At 41.5% G+C, this 15,212-nt stretch overlaps 1 pseudogene; it reads left to right on the top strand.

The window, feature by feature from the left end:
* Window positions 1-3,991: 3,991 nt before the first annotated feature.
* LOC124013392 lies at window positions 3,992-15,118 on the top strand (annotated as a pseudogene).
* Window positions 15,119-15,212: the final 94 nt, after the last annotated feature.

Genomic DNA, 15,212 nt, shown 5'->3' with positions numbered 1-15,212 from the left:
TACTTCTTAGACAATGTTCAGTGTGTCAAATCGGAGGGCCTGTTGTCCGGACCTCTGGCAGTCTCTATGGGGGTGCCACAGGGTTCACTTCTCGGGCCGACTCTCCTTACAGTTCTCTGCTGCCAATAACTGGAACTAAATTCAAAAATCATTGAAGCTAGAGATCCATATCTCCCTCACTAACTTTAAGCAACAGCTGTCAGAGCAGCTCACAGATCACTGCATCTGTACATAGCCCATCTGTAAATAGCCCAGCCAACTACCTCATCCCCATACGGTGATTAAATTTTTTGCTCTTTTGCACCCCAGTATCTCTACTTGCACATTCATCTTCTGCCCATCTATCACTCCAGTGTTTAAATGTAATTATTTTGCCACTATGGCCTATTTATTGCCTTACCTCCCTTATCTTACCTCATTTGCACACACTGTATATATAATTTTTTGTCTATTGTGTTATTGACTGTATGTTTGTTTATTCCATGTGTAAGTCTGTGTTGTTGTTTGTGTCACACTGCTTTGCTTTATCTTGGCCAGGTCGCAGTTGTAAACGAGAACTTGTTCTCAACTAGCCTAGCTGGTTAAATAAATGTGAATTTAAACAAATGTAAAAATTACCTAGAAGTGACAAAAGCATGGATATATTTTTCAGCATAATTATTGGACAGAAAGTTTCAGATTTTATGTTACAATGTTACTTACGTGGATGGAAAAAAAGCTGTCCTCGAAACAGTCTTGATATGTTTGTCAAAAGAGAGATCGGGGTCCAGGGTAATGCCGAGGTCCTTCAGTTTTATTTGAGACGACTGTACAACCATCAAGATTAATTGTCAGATTCAACACAAGATTTATTTGTTTCTTGGGACCTAGAATAAGCATCCCTGTTTTGTCCGAGTTTAAAAGTAGAACATTTGCCTCCATCCACTTATGTCTGAAACACAGGCTTCCAGGGAGGGCAATTCTGGGGCTTCACCATGTTTCATCGAAATGTTTCCAAATGACATCACCAAGAGGCAAAATATATAGTGGTCCTAAAACGGAGCCTTGAGGAACACCAACATTTACAGTTGATTCGTCAGAGGACAAACCATCCACAGAGACAACCTGATATCTCCTCTGACAGACAAGATCTAAACCAGGCCAGAACTTGTCCGTGTAGACCAATTTGGGTTTCCAATGCCTCCAAAAGAATATGGTGATCGATAGTATCAAAGCAGCACTAAGGTCTAGGAGCACGAGGACAGATGCAGAGCCTCAGTCTGACAGCATAAAAAGGTAATTTACCACCTTCACAAGTGCAGTCTCGGTGCTATGATGAGGTCTAAAACCAGACTGAAGTGTTTTGTATACATTGTTTGTCTTCAGGAAGGTAGTGAGTTGCTGCGCAACAGATTTTTCTAACATTTTTTAGATGAATGGGAGATTCGATATAGGCCAATAGTTTTATAGCTTTATTACTGCCACTTTTAGTGAGTTTGGTACACACCCGGTGGATAGAGAGACCTTTATTATGTTTAACATAGGAGGTCCAAGCACAGGAAGCAGCTCTTTCAGTAGTTTAGTTGGAATAGGGTCCAGTATGCAGCTTGAAGGTTTAGAGGCCATGATTATTTTCATTAATGTGTCAAGAGATATGATACTAAAAAACTTGAGTGTCTCCCTTGATCCTAGGTCCTGGCAGAGTTGTGCAGACTCAGGACAATTGAGCTTTGGAGGAATACGCAGATTTAAAGAGGAGTCCGTAATTAGCTTTCTATTGATCATGATCTTTTCCTGAAACAAGTTCATGAATTTATTACTGCTGAAGTGAAAGCCATCCTCTCTTGGGGAATGCTGCTTTTTCGTTAGCTTTGCGACAGTATCAAAAATACATTTTGGATTGTTCTTTTCCTCAATTAAGTTGGAAAAATAGGATGATTGATCAGCAGTGAGGGCTCTTCGATACTGCACAATACTGTCTTTCCAAGCTTGTCGGAAGACTTCCAGTTTGGTGTAGCGCCATTTCCGCTTCCATTTTCTGGAAGCTCGCTTCAGAGCTCTGGTATTTTCTGTATACCAGGGAGGTAGGTTCTTATGACAAATGTTTTTTTTGTTGTAAGGGGTGCGACTGCATCTAGGGTATTGCGCAAGGTTAAATTGAGTTCCTCAGTTAGGTGGTTAAGTGATTTTTTTACTCTGACGTCCTTGGATAGGCAGAGGGAGTCTGGAACGGCATCTAGGAATCTTTGGGTTGTCCGAGAATTTATAGCACAACTTTTGATGATCCTTGGTTGGGGTCTGAGCAGAACATTTGTTGCGATTGCAAACGTAATAAAATGGTGGTCCGATTGTCCAGGATTATGAGAAAAAACATTAAGATCCACAACATTTATTCGACATGACAAAACTAGGCCCAGAGTATGACTGTGGCAGTGAGTAGGTCCGGAGACATGTTGGACAAAACCCACTGAGTTGATGATGGCTCCGAAAGCCTTTTGGAGTGGGTCTGTGGACTTTTCCATGTGAATATTAAAGTCACCAAAAATTATAATATTATCTGCCATTGTCACGCGGAACAAGGTGGGGGCAGGAATCAGACTCAGAGAGAGAGAGTAACTGAGTAAAGTGCTTTACTCTTGCACTCCAAAATAATAAGCCCAACACAATACAGGGCGCAGGACACTATACAAGACAACTCAAAAACCACAGAAAAGAAAATACACCACTACCTAACATGCACACACGTAACATAAAGACAATCCCGCACAAAACAAGGGCGGGTCAAACTACTACATATAGGGAAGCTAATTAAACCAAAATACACACAGGTGAAACTAATAAGACAAAACCAACAGACAAACGAAAAAGGGATCCGGTAGCGGCTAGTAGGACGGCGACGACGACCGCCGAGCACCGCCCGAATAGGCAGGGGAGCCAACTTCGGCGGAAGTCGTGACAGTACCCCCCCCCATCCCTGACGCACGGCTCCCGCAGTGCACCACCACCGGCCTCTGGGACGATCCAGAGGACGAGGCGCCGGGCGATCTGGGTGGGGGCGGTGGAAATGGAAATCTCTCAGGAGAGAAGGGTCCAAAATGTTCCCCACCGGAACCCAGCATCTCTCCTCCGGACGGTACCCCTCCCAGTCGACGAGGTACTGTAGGCCCCTCACCCGGCGTCTCGAGTCCAGAATGCCACGTACTGTGTACGCTGGGTACCCCTCGATGTCCAGAGGGGGCGGAGGGACCACCTTCTTGCAGGAGACCAGCCACCACCGGCCTGAGGAGAGACACATGAAAAGAGGGGTTAATACGGTAATACCTAGGAAGTTGTAACCTGTTTGTACCTGTTTGTTAACAAGGTCAAAGAGGTCTCTTTCAGAATGATCCATAAATATTACCCTGTGAATCATTACCTGAAGAAACTCAAAAAAGACAACATTAACTGTACTTTTTGTGTTGAGCGTCCAGCAACAGTTTTGCAATTGTTTTGGCATTGTCTACATGTAAAGAAAATATGGCAAGATATTCATATTCTTGATTACTTAAATTTTTTATGGGAGGATGTGCTGCTCGGTTTCCTTAACTATAATAAGGATAAATAAAACATATTTTACATCATAAATCTAATAGTGCTAATGGAAAAATGTAATAGTCATAAATGTGAATACACTAATTAAAAACCACTCTTCCATGTTTTCTATAAGGAATTTGAGCAATACATTAAGACCATTCTACATTATACTAATAAGAAAGCTGTGAAAACAATCAATGCGTGTGTATCTTTTAAGGTCTTTGTATAATCTGGAATTAGTTGTACCCCCTAGCATGTGTTATCATTATCTGTTTGTATACTTCTAGTATGTATAGAGATTTAACTGCAAAAATAAAGAAAAATACATTTCAAAAAAAGAACAGGTGTTTACTGCCATCTAATGTTTGATATCAATACAACACTCTTTTATCAGGGTGGGGTGGGAAGACAGCTGAGCTTAAACCGAAAGTACGTTTAGATCTTATTCAGGTTCCATTTTGAGAGGATAGAAAAAAAATCATCTTGAGAGAAGAAAATAATAAAGTAAGTAATCTCCTTCAAATGTTGATATTTGGTTCCGTTGATAACCAAACACAATTTAACATCACTAAATATCATTATATTTGTATGGTCTATTTTTAGTTTAATTCTGTGTTTAAGCAATTTAAGCTATTGATGACAATAGCTGCAAATGCTATCTAGGCATATAAATAGCATGATTGATGATATACAGCATGAGTGATAAAGTATGGTCACATTACATTTGCTTTGCTAAGCCTACTCTTTGTGGAGTGACTTTGATAGCTACATTAAATCTTTTCTGTTATTAAATGGAGATCTCTCAACAATCACTCTCACGATATCACATTGGTAATAGTCTGTGACAAGTATCACGGTTAAGCAGGGTGGGAGACCAAAGGGTAGCTGATGTGGATATAACATTGAAGATCTAACGTTGTTTTAAAGTTACAAATTGAACATATTTTATACAAGGTTTGTCTGTGTTGTTAATACCCTCAATATGTCTTAGCTAGTCCTTTTGTTCCACCCCCACACATGCAGTGACCTCACCTGGCTTAAATGGTGCCTCTAGAGACAAAACCTCTCTCATCGCCACTCAATGCCTAGGTTTTCCTCCACTGTACTCACATCCTACCATACCCTTGTCTGTACATTATGCCTTGAATCTATTCTTTCCGCACCCAGAAATCTGCTCCTTTACTCTCTGTTCTGAATGCACTAGATGACCAGTTCTTATAGCCTTTAGCTGTACCCTTATCCTACTCCAACTCTGTTCCTCTGGTGATGTAGAGGTTAACCCAGGCCTTTCCAGAAACAAGTCTCTCACAGTTGCCGCTTGTTATAGACCGCCCTCAGCCCCCAGCTGTGCCCTGGACACCATATGTGAATTAATCGCCCCCACATCTACCTTCAGAGTTCGTACTGTTAGGTGACCTAAACTGGGACATGCTTAACACCCCAGCCGTCCTACAATCTAAGCTTGATGCCCTCAATCTCACACAAATTATCAAGGAACCTACCAGGTACAACCCTAAATCCGTAACCATGCGCATCCTTTTAGATATCATCCTGACCAACTTGCCCTCTAAATACACCTCTGCTGTCTTCAACCAGGATCTCAGCGATCACTGCCTCATTGCCTGCATGCGTAATGGGTCCGCGGTCAAATGACCACCCCTCATCACTGTCAAACGCTCCCTAAAACACTTCAGTGAGCAGGCCTTTCAAATCGACTTGGCCCGGGTAACCTGGAAGAATATTGACCTCATCCCGTCAGTAGAAGATGCCTGGTTACTCTTCAAAAGGGCTTACCTTTTATATCTCTCGGCAGGAAGCCTAGTGGTAAGAGTGTTGGGCCAGTAACTGATAGGCTGCTAATCAAATCCCTGAGCTGACAAGGTAAATATCTGCTGTTCTGCCCCGGAACAAGGCAGTTAACCCACCGTTCCAAGGCTGTCATTGTAAATAAGAATTTGTTCTTAACCGACTTGCCTAGCTAAATAAAGGTTAAATCAATAAATGGAGGTTGTTTTGCAAGCCAATGCTAACTAGCATTAGCACAATGACTGGAAGTCTGTGTATCTACTAGCAGAGAGAGAGAATACATGGATGTTGATGTAAGTGCTGCTACTTCAGTGTAGTTACTCAGTCTAACATTTTTTTCAAAAAGGAAGTGAATCAGTTTTTCTTGGTTATCAGTAAAATGGCTGATTAGTTGAAGAGCGAAAACAATACAGGATTTCTGTCCATGTTTGTTTTTATTTGATGGGTATTTGTTTGCTCAAGGTAATATGTGTCATTATTTTCTGTTTGGTTCTGATCCAGACATTGTGTCTCTGTAGTCTTTACAGTACAAGTTTTGATCCAGGAAGTGTGTATCACTCTCCATTGTGTGTTTTCTACTGTAGGTCTGATGAGAGAGGAGGGGAGTGGGGCACTGACTTTAAAATGAGTCTCTCTGTTGACCGAGAGGAGGGGGGCACTGCCTCTAACATGAATCTCTCTGGGGTACATGACACTAAAGCTACGAGGTAGGATGTGTGTGTGTGTGTGTGTGTGTGTGTGTGTGTGTGTGTGTGTGTGTGTGTGTGTGTGTGTGTGCGTGCGTGCGTGCGTGCGTGCGTGCGTGCGTGCGTGCGTGCGTGCGTGCGTGCATGCGTGTGCAATTTAAAGAGTAACAAAATTGTTTCACATTTTCGTTAGGCAAAATATATTAGAGACTGAAAGTATGTCTCTATGTGTTAAAGCCCAATCCTTCAGGAGAGACCCAACTCCCCTGTATGCACCTGTGTGTCCATGAAATGTGACCAATCTATGGATCTACCTCTCACGTTTAAAGAGGGAAACCTTTCTACTGAAAAAAGGCCTTGGCCCGAAATGTCAACTCGTCTACAACACTTTAACCCAGAACTCAAGTCTTGTGTAATTAGTCAGATGCTGGATTAAGTTTGGGGTCCATACGTGTTAAGAGAACAGAGAGAACTATAAAAGTGAACTGGAACGAAGAGAGAGAAAATGCAACAAAATACCTCTGTGTTTTTTATATTTATGTTCCATGTTATACATCTGATTGAAGAATGAGGAGTTTTGTGCTTTTGTCAGGATCGGACATCAGAGACCTGCCTCCCCTGTACCCAGCTGTGTGTCCATGAAGAGTGACAAATCCATGAATCCACCTATCATGTTCAGAGAAGGAGAAGTTTCCATTGAACAAAGGTGTGTTTTATTAATAGAACATAGAGTAGATAATGAACATGATATTTTCCATGTCATACTGATTGTCCTTTTTCTTGATGTTTCCTGCCAACCAGATGAGACTCAGTGAGTACAACAAACTGATTGGTTTTCTTTGTGCTGGTTTTCTTTGTGCTTTTGACAGGATAAAGCAGCAGAGACTAGACTCACCTGTACCCAGCTGCGTGTCCATGAAGAATGACCTGTCTATGGAACCACCTCTCACATTTAAAGAGGAAAACATTTCTACTGTAGAAAGGTAAGAACCAGTATGACTTGGTTGATGTTAATTTGGTCAAAATGTCAACTTTGTCACTGTGTTAAAAACACTACTGATTTATTGTTGCTCATTGGAGTATTTTGCTACAGCTACTACTACCAAAGGTGTACTGTATTAAAGTTGCTCTGGTCTCTTAGTATTTTTGTCAGGGTCCAGCAGGAGAGACCAGCCATCACGGCACGCAGCGGTGTGTCTATGAAGAGTGACCAGTCTATGGATCCACCTTTAAGGTTCAGAGATGGAGTTGTTTCTGAACAAATGTGAGATATCATTGTTTTACAGATTCATGTAATGATATTTACATTTACATTTAAGTCATTTAGCAGACGCTCTTATCCAGAGCGACTTACAAATTGGTGCATTCACCTTATGACATCCAGTGGAACAGTCACTTTACAATAGTGCATCTAAATCTTAAAGGGGGGGGGGATACTTATCCTAGGTATTCCTTAAAGAGGTGGGGTTTCAGGTGTCTCCGGAAGGTGGTGATTGACTCCGCTGTCCTGGCGTCGTGAGGGAGTTTGTTCCACCATTGGGGGGCCAGAGCAGCGAACAGTTTTGACTGGGCTGAGCGGGAACTGTACTTCCTCAGTGGTAGAGAGGCGAGCAGGCCAGAGGTGGATGAACGCAGTGCCCTTATTTGGGTGTAGGGCCTGATCAGAGCCTGGAGGTACTGAGGTGCCGTTCCCCTCACAGCTCCGTAGGCAAGCACCATGGTCTTGTAGCGGATGCGAGCTTCAACTGGAAGCCAGTGGAGAGAACGGAGGAGCGGGGTGACGTGAGAGAACTTGGGAAGGTTGAACACCAGACGGGCTGCAGCGTTCTGGATGAGTTGAAGGGGTTTAATGGCACAGGCAGGGAGCCCAGCCAACAGCGAGTTGCAGTAATCCAGACGGGAGATGACAAGTGCCTGGATTAGGACCTGCGCCGCTTCCTGTGTGAGGCAGGGTCGTACTCTGCGGATGTTGTAGAGCATGAACCTACAGGAACGGGCCACCGCCTTGATGTTGGTTGAGAACGACAGGGTGTTGTCCAGGATCACACCAAGGTTCTTAGCGCTCTGGGAGGAGGACACAATGGAGTTGTCAACCGTGATGGCGAGATCATGGAACGGGCAGTACTGACACAGAAAGTTACAGAGTGGGATCTCTAGGATCCGTTTTGTTTTGACCAAAGATATGTATGTTTAACTCCATTCTTCCAATTTTTAATATCCTCTGTGCTTCTTGTTTATTCAGGTGAGCTTGCTTTGATTTGCCAACGGGAACTCAAATCTAATCTAAAGACAAAATATCAAAGTGCATTTGAGGGTATTGCTAAGCAAGGGAACCCAGCACTTCTCAATAAGATCTACACAGAACTCTACATCACAAAGGGTGGAAATGGAGAGGTCAATAATGAACATGAGGTAAGACAAATGGAGACAACCAGGAAACAAGCAAGACCAGAGACGGCAATCAAATGTAATGACATCTTCAAACCTTTACCTGGACAAGACAGACCTATCAGAACTGTGCTGACAAAGGGAGTCGCCGGCATTGGAAAAACAGTCTCTGTGCAGAAGTTCATTCTGGACTGGGCTGAAGGAAAAGCAAATCAGGATGTCCAATTTGTATTTTCACTTCCTTTTCGGGAGCTGAATTTGATGAAAGGGGAAAAACACAGTTTGTTTGAACTTCTCAATCACTTCTCAATGGAAAATCAAGAATCTCCAACTTTGACAAGTACAAAGTTCTGTTCATCTTTGATGGTCTGGATGAGTGCCGACTGCCCCTAGACTTCAAGAGGAACAAGAGCTTTTGTGATGTCACAGAGTCGACCTCAGTGGATATGCTGCTTGACAAACCTCATCGAGGGAAATCTGCTGCCCTCTGCTCTTCTCTGGATAACTACTCGGCCTGCAGCAGCCAATCAGATCCCTTCAGGATGTGTTGACCAGGTTACAGAGGTGCGAGGGTTTAATGATCCACAAAAAGAGGAATACTTTAGAAAGAGATTTAGTGATAAGAACTTGGCCAGTAGAATCATCTCACACATGAAGTCATCGAGGAGCCTCTACATCATGTGCCACATACCAGTCTTCTGTTGGATCTCTGCCACAGTTTTGGAGAAAATGGGTGAAGAAGGGAGAGAGTTGCCCCAGACTCTAACTGAGATGTGCACACACTTCCTGGTATTTCAGACCAAACAGGCGAATGAAAAGTATCTTGTGAAAGAAGAGACAGGTCCACACTGGAATAAAAACAAGCATTCTGTCACTGGGAAAACTGGCTTTTCAACAGCTTGTGAAAGGCAATCTAATTTTCTATGAAGAAGACCTGAAAGAGTGTGGCATTGATGTCAGGGAAGCCTCAGTGTACTCAGGAGTGTGCACACAGATCTTCAGAGAGGAGTGTGGGCTGTACCAGGTCAAGATGTTCTGCTTTGTGCATCTGAGCATTCAGGAGTTTCTGGCTGCTGTATATGTGTTTCTCAGATTCAGCAATGACAATGATAATCTAATAGCCAAACCACAGTTAATCTTCAAAACATTTTGATTCAGAAAAATACCTGCAATTGACTTCCACAAGAGTGCTGTGGATAAAGCCTTGGAGAGTGCGGGTGGACACCTTGATCTTTTCCTCCGCTTCCTTCTGGGCCTCTCACTGGAGTCAGATCATAAGCACTTACGAGGTCTACTGACAACGACAAGAAGCAGCCCACAGAGCCATGAGGAAACAGTCATGTACATCAAGGAGAAGATCAGGGAGAATCCCTCTCCAGAGAGGTGCATCAATCTGTTCCACTGTCTGAACGAACTGAATGACCATTCTCTAGTGAAGGAGATCCAAAGTTACCTGAGCTCGGGAAATGTCTCCAGTGGAAAACTCTCACCGGCACTGTGGTCAGCTCTGGCCTTTGTGTTGCTGACTTCAGAAGAGGATCTGGAGGTGTTTGACCTGAAGAAATACTCCAAATCAGAGGAAGGTCTTCTGAGGCTGCTGCCAGTTGTCAAAGCCTCCAGAGCTGCTCTGTGAGTACATATTGTAGAATGACATTTAAGTATTAATCATTAGATATTCCATTTAGAAAAAATATGCACTATTGATCAACATACGGAATAATACATTGATGTTTGCATCAGTATAACAAGATGACCATACAATTCTAGGAGACGGAAGATGAATCTATACGCCGAGAGAGAATAAACCAAATACCATTCTACTTCTGCACTACTCGTGTTAAATGAACACTGTCTTTGTGAAATCATGATGATCTCTCTGTCAGGCTGTCAGACTGTGGAGTCACAGAGGAAGGTTGTGCTTCTCTGGCCTCAGCTCTGAAGTCAAACCCCTCACACCTGAGAGAGCTGGATCTGAGTAACAATGACCTGAAGGATTCAGGAGTGAAGATGCTCTCTGCTGGGCTGCAGGATCCACAATGTAAACTGGAGACTCTGAGGTCCGTATTCCTATTTTTAGTCAACTTGTGATAACTGTTCACTGGATCCACATGTGTTTATCAGGTTTAAATGGTTTACTTTGTCTCTATGCTCCAGCATTCTGGATTTAAGATATTAGGCAACAGAATAACAGTTTTAGGGGAATTTTAGGGGAATTTCAAACATATCTATCTTACCATTTAGACAATATCTTTATTATGTATCTCCCCCCCCATTAGAAGATGTCATAAGTATTTGGACAAATTCACTTTTGGTATATTAAAGTAGTCCAGTGTAGTATTTCATCCCATATTCCTTGCACTCTGTGATTACATCAAGCTTGTGACTCTGCAAACTTGTTGGATGCATTTGCAGTTTGTTTTGGATTATGTTTTCCCGAATAGAAACCGAATGGTGAATAATGTCTGGTGTCACTTTTATTGTGATTAAGAATGTAAGATGTTCTGAACACTGCTACCATGATTATGGATAAACATGAATGAATAATGTCTGGTGTCACTTTTATTGTGATTAAGAATGTAAGATGTTCTGAACACTGCTACCATGATTATGGATAAACATGAATGAATAATGTCTGGTGTCACTTTTATTGTGATTAAGAATGTAAGATGTTCTGAACACTGCTACCATGATTATGGATAAACATGAATGAATAATGTCTGGTGTCACTTTTATTGTGATTAAGAATGTAAGATGTTCTGAACACTGCTACCATGATTATGGATAAACATGAATGAATAATGATTCCTGATGTATGACAAAGTTACAGAGGCACAAATGTCTGAGGTTAGCATGTTTTGTTTTAGCCTCTAACTTCTCACTCATTATTATTCATGATTCCTTCATGGTTTTTCTCAATCATGGCATTATTTGAATTCATTTAGTAGTGTTAAGAAACAAATTTACTCCATTCATCATTCAGTTAGGTTAAACATATCCCAAAACACAACCAAAACAAACTGCAAATGCATCCAATGAGTTTGTATAGTCACAAGCTAAACTTTTGACTACTTTAATACATTATACAAATTAATTTGTCCCATACTTACAGTGGCTTGTTTTTCCTATTTTGTTGCCTTATAACCTGGAATTAAAATAGATTTTTTTGGGGGGGGTTGTATATTGTTTGATTTACACAACATGCCTACCACTTTGAAGATGATAAACATGTTTTATTGTGAAACAAACAAGAAATAAGACAAAAAAAACAGAACTTGAATGTGCAGAACCCCCCCCCCCCCCCCCCAAAAAAAAAAGTAAATACTTTGTAGAGCCACCTTTTGCAGCAATTACAAGTCTGTTGGGATATGTCTCTATAAGCTTGGCACATCTAGCCACTAGGATTCTTCAAGACAAAACTGCTCCAGCTCCTTCAAGTTGGATGGGTTCCTGCTGGTGTACAGCAATCTTTAAGTCATACCACAGATTCTCAATTGGATCGAGGTCTGGGCTTTGACTAGGCCATTCCAAGACATTTGAATGTTTCCCCTTAAACCGCTTGGACTGTTTACTCCAGGGCTGCCCAACCCTCTTCCCGGAGATCTACATTCCTGTGGGTTTTCAGTCCAACCCTAATTTAACACACCTGATTCTACTTATTAGCTGCTCAACAAGACCTTCACTAGCTGAATCAGATACACTAAATTAGGGTTGGACTGACAACTTACAGGAAAGTAGATCTCCAGGAATGGGGTTGGGCAGCCCTGGTTTACTCAATACAATCTAAATCTGATACCGCACCTTCTTTCTTTTTGACTGATAATGCTTTTTAAACTAGTCTGGTCAGTCTACTCAAATATTTGTAATATACATTTTTCTCTCTACAGCAATACTTGAATAATTGTACATTTTTAATAATGATACATCCATATATTAATAGATATGGAAGGTTTAGGGACAATGATTCATCTGAAAAGGTTGAAAACAATATAATGCCACTTCACCACCCAAAAATACCAAAGTGATTTTGAAATGATTTAAAACTATTTGCAGCCTGTCAGGCTGTCTGGTCACGGAGGAAGGCTGTGCTTCTCTGGTCTCAGCTCTGAGGTTAAACCCCTCACACCTGAGCTTGACCTGAGCTACAATCACCCAGGATACTCAGGAGTCAGACTGCTCTCTGCTCGACTGGAGGATCCACACTGCAGACTGGAGAGACTCAAGTATGTAGAGGATTTATGTCAATCCATGTTCATATCAGACATGTTTGAGTTATCAAGCTAGTTATCATAATTTACTGTAAGCCAAAGATTCTTACCACCACTTCGAAGCAGTGTGTGTGTGTGTGTGTGTGTGTGTGTGTGTGTGTGTGTGTGTGTGTGTGTGTGTGTGTGTGTGTGTGTGTGTGTGTGTGTGTGTGTGTGTGTGTGTGTGTGTGTGTGTGTGTGTGTGTGTGTGTGTGTGTGTGTGTGTGTGTGTGTGTGTGTGTGTGTGTGTGTGTGTGCCTACACATGTATCACTCAATGACTGTCTGTTCTTCTGCTCACCCCTACAGTGTGGATCATGGTGGAGAACACACAATGAAGCCTGGGCTTAGAAAATGTGAGTGTTGACCATTGTGAAGAATATGCCTATAAATAAGTATTTTGTTTTTTTAATCACTTTGGTGCAATTTTCACAAGTATGTGGTACATTTTCACAAACTCTACAAGACTCAAAACAGGTCATCAAGCAGGAAGGTGTTTCAAAACTCTAAGCACTTCAATTGACAACACAAAATCACATTCCCTTTTACACCAAACGTAATCAGTGTTTCACCTCGAAATACATGTTTCACATTGCAACACATGTTCATATAAAGTAATTGCCTTTCGCAATTAAATGTGCACATTACATTTAATATGATTCTCTTCTCTTTTGTTCAAATAGATTTTACTATTACTTAAACCAACTGCTCTTAATTGATGACCACTTAAACGTTTGGTAAACCTAGAGATTTTACATGGGCAGTGCAAGTGTATTGCCTCATGTGAAAACAGTGTAATGTGATGATATGTACAGTACTGAAGCATACGACATTCAAAGGGCAATTTTGAAACATATATCTTACAGTTTGTTCTATTGGATTAACTGGTTGTTAAAATAGCTAAATTGAGAGGATATCATTATGTTTAGGTGATTAAACCAATGTACTCGTTATATTTCACGGTACATTTATATTTTGGATCAATTGTTGTGGTGAAAGATGTCTACAACAAAATGAATGCACATCGAAAGGTGTTGAATGTAAGACTGGCTTTGTTACAAGTGTTACTAGTTTAGTCATTGAGAGTACGTCATTGAGAGTGAGAAATGTGTTTGTGTAACGTGTGTGTGTGTGTTCATGTGTGCAACCATGTTTGAGTGTGTGTAATTACTGGGAATAAGTGTGTTTGACATTACCATATATAAGATATGATCATTCAACACGTCTCAAGTTACCTTGACTGTGCCATTTTTAATACCTAGAAATATCGACTTTAAATGTATGAATAAGTGAAAAATGATGATCATTTGAAAATGTTGTGTCTTGTTCCCATCCCTCAGATGCGTTTGAGCTCAAACTGGACCCAAACACATTACACAGAAACCTCTCTTGGTCTGAGGTGAATAGAAAGCTGACATGTGGGAATGGGAGTCAGCCGTATCCTGATCACCCAGAGAGATTTCAGGACCGTCCACAGGTGCTGTGTAGAGAGGGTCTGTCTGGGCGCTGTTACTGGGAGGTAGAGTGGAGTGGGAAATGGGTTATGATAGGAGTTGCATATAAAGGAATCAGCAGGAGAGGACAACATAATGACTGTGTGCTTGGAGCCAATGACAAGTCCTGGTGTCTGTTCTGCTCTGCTAAACATTACAATGCCAGGCACAATAATGAGAGAACTGTCACCTCCTCTGGCTCCCACAGAGTAGGAGTATATCTGGACTGGGTGGCCGGCACGCTGTCCTTCTACATGTATGGTCTCTCCACTGATACACTGATCCACCTGCACACATTCCACACCACATTCACTGAGCCCCTGTATCCTGGGTTTGGGGTCAGTTGGTCCAAATCCTCAGTTTCTCTGTGTCAGATAGCCTCCTGTAGTCACACTCCTATTGAAACACAACTGGGTGACATGATGGGTTATTTCACTCAAAAAACATAAAGAAATAAAGCCCTTTTGTGCAGAAAAAAAAGTAATTCTGATTAGCTGGGCCTTGCTCCCCAGTGGGTGGACCTATGCCCTCCCTCCAGGCCCACTGTTAGCTGTGCCCCTGCCCAGTCATGTGAAATCCATAGATTAGGGTTTATGAATTTATCTCAATTGGCTGATTTCCTTACATCATCTGTAACTCAGTAAAATCATTGAAATTGTTGCATGTTGTGTTTTGTTTTGCTTTATATATATATAGTATATGTTTTTTGGAATTCGTATGATATGTTATGAATCTAATTCGTACAATATTATGCGAAATTGTGGTGCTTACGATTCCGGACTGCATCTTTAACAGATGATAATTAGATATGTAAATAGATGACAGAGTTTTTCTGTTGACTGTAGCATGTTTGTAAAATTGTTGACGCAACAATCCTGCTTCTGTGTGAACTCAATTGCACTGAATGTAATTGTCACAGTCTAATGAGGTTAATAAAAAAGTGGAAAGGAGAGATGTTTAAAATGTTTAATTTATTTGATAAGAATATGCATTTAAATGAATGGAGTTGTGTAACTACAGTACCAGTCAAAAGTTTGGACACAC

The sequence above is a fragment of the Oncorhynchus gorbuscha genome, linkage group LG24 (genome assembly GCF_021184085.1).
Source record: "Oncorhynchus gorbuscha isolate QuinsamMale2020 ecotype Even-year linkage group LG24, OgorEven_v1.0, whole genome shotgun sequence".
Lineage (NCBI taxonomy): Eukaryota > Metazoa > Chordata > Actinopteri > Salmoniformes > Salmonidae > Oncorhynchus > Oncorhynchus gorbuscha.
Note: the sequence above shows the minus strand (reverse complement) of the source record. Positions and strands in the feature narration are given on the sequence as shown.